Raw genomic sequence first — 7,071 nt, 5'->3', positions numbered from 1 at the left:
TTGACTTCAAGCTGAAGTAGCTTCACAAGTAAGTTCTGCTTTGTGTTTTCTCCACAAGGAAAAAGGTATGCAGTCTCTCCTTCTTCCTCTCGTTCTCCTTCTAACCCAGCTGGAAGCTCCAGCTGCTGGGTTTAGGCTTCTAAAACGCTCCCCTGTGGCTCATTTAAGCGGGGAAGAAGAAAAGCAGAGAAGAGGAGAGCCAAGGAGAGGAGAGGATGTTCAGGCAGAAGTTACAAAGAATGAAAGTGCAAGTAGATGAGGCTCAATGGTAGAAACAAAAAAAAAGTGAACGCCTTGAACAGAGCAATGTTTGGTCAAAAGGAGAAGGAGACAAAACATGCATGGAAGATAATTTTGTGTGTGGGTGGGTGTGTGTGGGGGTATCTGTACCGTTATACATACATATAAATATCTCATAAATTACTAAATGCATTTTGTGGAACTTAAAGCTACAACTGATAAACTTTCGAAGTTAATTCAAGATGGCTATAACTCTGTAATGATTTTAGTCTAAAACTCTGGTACAAAAGGACATGGGTGGTATGCATTCCTTCAAGGAGTGCTAGCCCTTTAATTTGTGTAAGTGTTTGGGTTCATGTTATGAGTAATGATGTTTCTCTGCACTAATACACAATGATGCTTTTTTTTTCCCTTTCTGGGGTCTTTGTTATATTTAGGCACACGCTAAAAACTCCTGTTAAAATTCTGTATGGTCTGCACATCAAGTTTCCCCAGAAGAAAACGAGCACCGCGCACCATCTTTGTCTTCATCCTTCATCAGAGCTGTGCAAAGCAGGTTCCTTGTGACGTGGCATTTAGGATAATCAGGTTACCGCGCAAAGCTGAGAATATCCATGAAACGTAAGTCTGCTCACTGACAGGGAGAGGTCAAACGGTCTCTAAAGGGAGAGATAAACATTCTGAGTGTGAAGCACCGTATAGGATTTCCTCCGTAACCCAGTTGGTGGCAATGTGGGGTCAGAGGTCACACTGAAAGGCTTTTGGTTATTAGTTCTACCGAGAAGGTCACAGTACACACACGGCCTTCTGCTCATTCATGCATTTCTTTCCACTCTCTTTTATGCAGCGACCTTGAGAATGTCTGCTGAATTAATTTTTCCTTTTCTGTTTATTGTCCTATTCTTGGTCTAACTGTGAACAATTACTGCCATAGAAGGCACAAAAAATAAAGGAATCTCTATTTCTGCAAAGAGAAAAAGACTCAAGGGTTCAAGTGTTTCTGTTGGAGCAATGGTGGATGGCTGTAAACCTTAGATCAGGACCCCATCCTCTTTTCTCAATGCATTAGGAGGCCAGCAGAAAGTGCCTCAGTGAGCACTTTAGGGTATGCCTCAGGCTAGGATTACCACGAGCAGAGAATTAAGAAGGAAGGCAAAGGTTGAAGGGGTATGTGTGTAAGAATTGTGTATAGTTTGCTTTTTTTTAGGTGCAAATGTGCATGTATTTTGTCCTTCAATTAAAAGACTAATGAGGCATTTTATGTTTGGTTTTCATGACTAATAACAGTTTAAAAATTGTTTGTGATTAAAAGAGAAATTCTACACATAAAAATTGGGCAAAAACTCAGTATTCTTTGAAGGAATGCATATCATCTGCCACTTTTTTTAACTGAGATCATCTTATGTTGGAATCCTTCTGTTCAAACCTTAAAAATAACATTACACTCAATCTCATGAGATATTGCGAGATGCCACAGTCAGGTCTTCTGAATAACTCAGCTACAACCACACTTAGATTTAGCACAATAACTGTAAAATTGACTGAATTATAGTCTTTTTTTTTTACTGTGGCAGCCATCTTAACTTGGGTTGACTTCAAAAGTAAACCAGAAGCACTCAGGGAGCGCAAACCTCCACCGAGTTCATAGGCTATATCCAGTGATCACTTTATGAAAATTGTATTAAAATTTGAAACAAACACATGAACACACATAAGTGCACAGAGACAGGCAAAAACATAATTATGGCAGGGGTGATGATATATACTGTATATGTTTTGCATCATCTGACTTTTTTAATATCTTGTCTGGATTCATAGTTTTTACAACAATGTTATACAGTAAAATGTTGGGAAGGGTGGTCAGAGTACAAAAATGAGAAATTACATCAAACCAGATTATCCTTTAAATCTTGCAATATTTAGTTCTTTTAATTTTTAATGAATTTTGCAGACAGCTATTTTACTTTGCCGCACATTGAGGATAACACCAGCTGACCTTTGTGAGGCTCATTCTTTAACAGTGACTTGTACATTTGAAGCTAATTAAAGTGTAGGCTTTTTTTCCTTGTGGCAGTGCCATGGTGTGGGCCTACCTTCAGCACTGATTTGAAGCCAAATTCAGTGCAAGTATGCAGATTTGAGCTGCTGTAGCTGTGAGGCGATGGGAGCGCTGATCTGAGAGCAGTCTCGGAGGCCGACTGAGGAGAGAGCTTTGGGCTCTGGTGAGTAGTGAGAAATTAATTAAGAGTGAAACAGCAGCAGGAGGGAAGACGGGAGGGACTGAACGAGAGAAAGAGCATGAGAGACGCTGAGAGAAAGAAAATGAGAAGGAGCCTCTAGGAGCGGGCCTCCTGGAGGATCAAGACTATTCTTGCTATGATCATCGCCTAATTTTCCCTCCTTTGCTCCCTCCTTTCTCATTCCATCTTCTTCACTCCCTGTTTGATTTTCTTCTCCTCCTTGTCTATTTTCTGTCCCACCTGTCCTCTCCTCCATACCCTTTCTCCATCTCTATCCCTCGCCTCTGTTCTGCCCTTCAGAGTGAAGACAGGCTGCACGCCAACAGATTCTGTGGAGGAGAGAGAGAAAGTGAAGGCTTAATGAGATGTCTTTTCGCCTCTGTCTAGACTGGACCACTCCTGTCGACACAGAAGTACCACCATCACACCACCACCACGCTGCTCTGTACTACACACTGTATCCTGTCTGCCTGCAAGCTGCTGCTGCTGCTGCTGCTCGGGGGACACCAACAGGCAAGGTTTGTGTGTGTGTGCTGGGAGAGTGTGACTGAAGGGTGTGTATAAAGGTACCAGCATGGCCTTGTCTGTATATTGTGTGTTTTTCTGAAGGGAACTCTGGCTGAGCCATATTTTGTGCATTTGTCTTGTTTGTGTATCTTGTGCACATTTCTGAGTGACAGTGTGTCCAACTGTCAGTGTACTAACTCTATAATTCCAGTTTGTGAGAAACTGCCCCTTGGGTAGACAATATTGTGATGGATGCCCTCACGCACACACACCCCTACACACGCACACCCACACACACACACCATCCTCCACTGTGATTGCCTGTTAGGGGTTCTACTCTTACAAGCTGACAAAAAAAATAAATAAATAAAAAAAATCCACCATCATGCATGTTCTGCTTGCAGACAGTCTCTTGTACATCCTGATAGGCACACCCATGGCAGAGCTGCACCACAGGGGCCTCTGCTAACACCAGAGGGACCCCCAGTTGTTCTGGTGAGACCTTTCCACTGGCAAAGTCGCTAGAAGTTCTCAGTTGCCCGTCTTCTGTTGTGTCCACCTCCGTAATTTCATATGTTTTACCAGAAAATAAAGCCACTAAAGATGCATCAACTTATGTTTGATCTTTTGTGCAGCAAAACTGCAAAGCTCCCTCTATATTTTTGTCTTTATTTGAATAAAGATTTAAAGAAATGTCCTTTTTTCAAAAGGAAGAGATCTGACACTTAAAGTATCCTGAAATGTGTGGCAACACCAAGTTGTGCAGCACAATCGTTTAGAGCCACAGCTGAGGTTCATGACAGTTTTATCTAAATAGCAACAGGAATCAAAGACACTTCAGAAAGAAAATCTGCCTCAGAAAAGTGTAGAGCTGGAAGAAAAGAATGATATACACAGGATTTGACACAGAAAGGTGAGCATTTTGGTTTGCAGCTCAATACATCACTCACTTTGGTCACACTAAGACTGAATAAAGTTATAATTTAAGTTGGTGCAAAATAATCTTGTGCATGCATTTAAGAACAAGAGTAGGGAAAGAGCTGTAAAAGCTAATTACTTAAAGATGCAGATTTTAATTGATTTTACTGGAGATACTATAACTGTAGAATGTGTGTGACTACTAAAGTTATTTTAATTTAAATAAAGACCTAGTTGTGTTAATCTAGTCCTAAATAACTACCTAGTGGTCTTTCAAAAATAGCTGCATTGTAGTGAAACTTGTCAAGTAGTGCTTTGTCACTGCTTTTAAAGGTTAAGCATTTTGGAAAATATGCATATTTTACTTATTTTTAGTAGTGAGGCAAAGACAAAGATGCAGCACTTATGTTTGCAGTGATAGCAGAGGATGATTTATTTTCTAATATGACTAACCCAAACCTACTGACAAACCAACTTGGGAAGGTAACAAGATGATGCATGTTTTAAACTTTGCTTTAAAAAATTGGTTGAATTTGAACTGTCAAATAAACAATCATATTACCTATCTTGGTCACAATTTATTTACTTATTCATTTAATGTGTCTTAGATGTTTTATTTAGTCAAGAAGTAAGGGATAATGTATGCACAGTTTGCATTATTTTTTCTTTCAGTGATATATCAAGTTCAGCATGAATAGCCATCCATCCCTCCATCCGTCTTCTGCTGCTGATCCATAATCAGGTCATGGAGGCAATAGATCCAGAAGGAAAACCCAGACGTCTTTCTCCCCAGTACCACTCTCCAGCAAGTTCTGGGTCTGGACCTGGTCCGGTGGGACGTGCTCAGAAAAATCTCCAAAGCAAAGCAACTAGGAGACATTCTAATCAGATGAAGGAACCACCTCAGCTGACTCCTTTTGATGTGGAGGAGCAGCAGCTTTACTCAGAGGCCAGCTACCCTACTATGGAAGCCAAGTTCAGCTGCTTGAATCCAAATGATCCAAATCTCATGACCACAGGTGAGGGTTGAAATGTAGGCAGACTAGTAATTTGAGAGTTTTTCCTTTCAGCTTACCTTTTTCTTCTGCTTGACAGACCAAAAGCAATGCCCTGTTACTGTGGATGAGGCTCCAATTCGTCGTTCCAACTCTGGGTCCATCCTACTATCACTTGTGAACAAGACTTCAAGATACTTGAACGCCTCTGCTTGAGGTAGAGACACATCCATAGACCCAAAGAGGGCGTTCCAAGGTTCATTTTTTGGAACTTTGCGCTGAACTGGCCCCAGTGTTACAAAGAGAAACTAGGAGGAGCTGTGCATTGCGGGTGCCAATTCAAGTCGTCACCACACTGGAGTTCCTTGCAACTGTAGCCTTTCAGAGGGAGCTGACTGACAGGTCAGGTATTTCACAGTCAATCCCTGAACCGTGCCCTAGTCATATGGAAGGCCTCATCCTTATGATGACCAGATATGTCAAAGACCCCTTTATTGGGACTGAAAGACTCCATCGATGTGGAGCGACTGGTTTCTTGACATCAACTATTTAATAAATAAGCCTATAAGTTCTACCAAGCTCCTAAGTGCCTCTGTGTTTACATTAATTATGTTATTAAACACATGCGTAAAGTTGGAAATGCCTCAGCCTCAGAAGTGCCCTGCCAGCAGATTTGCACCCCCAGCTCACTTCATTCATGTCCAATAATAGTGTGTAATTCATGTACAGTAAGTGGTGTCTAACATTTTTAGATGAGAGGAGATGGGCAGCTGTCCCTCACTATACTCCTTCCTTTATGTCTGACCATTTAACATTTTTGTTACTTTTGCAGGTGTGCACTCCTCTAACAACTGCAGCTTCACACACACCGTCACTCCTCTTTGCACTTGGTGCAAACGCCAAATACATTTTTACACCCCACTACTTTATTTAGCAGTGTCTCTGACTCGCAATCCATGAAATTCTTCATTTTCCTGCCTCTAGACATCATTTTCCATCATGTAGAGAGGAGACCTGCACATGCAGGACATATTAACATTTGCATATTTAAATGGAGGCGTGTCAAGGGTGGTGTCTCATGTGCTTTCAGTTCCAAGTAAATGGGGATGCATGAAGTAAAGGTGCGCAGAAACATGTGGGCACAGTTTGATGCATCTGAATACTTTTGTGCATATGTGAATTTTGAATTTTGTCTGTAAGGCAATCTTCGGTATGAAAGCTGTGCACTCTTTGATACATGAGGCCCCTGGTCTACTGTTACATGACCCGGACAAAATCCATACTGCTAATCCTAAATTCTGAGGTTTGACAATAGGTCGAAGCCTCCCTCCCAGCACCATGGAGTAAACTTTCCTGGAGAGCCTGAGAAGTGTGATTCCTTGATAATTAGAAATATGCTCTCTGGACCTCCTTTTTAAAAATGTGAACCGACACCCAGGTCTGTCACTCCACAGGCATTGCCCCAGTCCTTCATGAGACACTGAAGACATCCTTCTAAAAATCGAGATTAATCATTGTTATATTTCTCTTTAAATGGATTATCAATAGATAATCAACAAGTGTGAATAGCAGTCTAGCTTCTGTTGAGTGTTGAAAGTTGTGCTGACAAAAATATGAATAAAATCACCTTTGTGAATGGTCAAAATATTATAATATTTCATAAACTCAATTTCAGTCAAAAAATAGGATATTTTCTTCCTAGAGCAGCTTTGTTGTTATCTTTTAGCTGTCTGAAAATAAAGTCCATTAAGGAGGCACTGAAGGGGCAGCTATTAGCAGGTAACATGCTACTATGAAGGCAGTGGACTTCACATTGTCTGTCAGCTCAGTTCCCTGTGGGGGTGAGCCGTGAAAAGCTGGAGCTTTTCTCACAGAGCCCTTCCTCTTCTTCTTCCTTTGTCTCTTTACATATGCTTAATAATGAGAAGCTCTTTTGAGGCATCTCTTACGGTAACCTGGCCACTGAATGCACACACTCTGTTTATTAAAGTGCCACTTTGGAAAGGGCAAAGAAACAGAGGTCTAACGAGATAGAGAAAGAAAATGAAAGAAAGCAGAGGGTGAGAAAGAGACGGTGAAAAAGAGCTTGTTAGCAGCCATGCTGAAAGTCTGCTGCAGTTATTCAGTTGAGTGAGAGCTGCCGCTGTTTTCTGAAAAACTCTATCACTCTG

General features: G+C 41.2%; 1 long non-coding RNA gene across 1 annotated transcript; it reads left to right on the top strand.

Annotated features, from left to right (window-relative positions):
• The first annotated feature begins 2,657 nt into the window (after positions 1 to 2,657).
• LOC119617837 lies at positions 2,658 to 5,485 on the top strand. Its single transcript, XR_005234256.1, has 3 exons — positions 2,658 to 2,998; positions 4,578 to 4,924; positions 5,001 to 5,485. It is a non-coding gene; the product is annotated as an uncharacterized LOC119617837 (long non-coding RNA).
• Positions 5,486 to 7,071: the final 1,586 nt, after the last annotated feature.

The sequence above is a fragment of the Kryptolebias marmoratus genome, linkage group LG16 (genome assembly GCF_001649575.2).
Source record: "Kryptolebias marmoratus isolate JLee-2015 linkage group LG16, ASM164957v2, whole genome shotgun sequence".
Lineage (NCBI taxonomy): Eukaryota > Metazoa > Chordata > Actinopteri > Cyprinodontiformes > Rivulidae > Kryptolebias > Kryptolebias marmoratus.
Note: the sequence above shows the minus strand (reverse complement) of the source record. Positions and strands in the feature narration are given on the sequence as shown.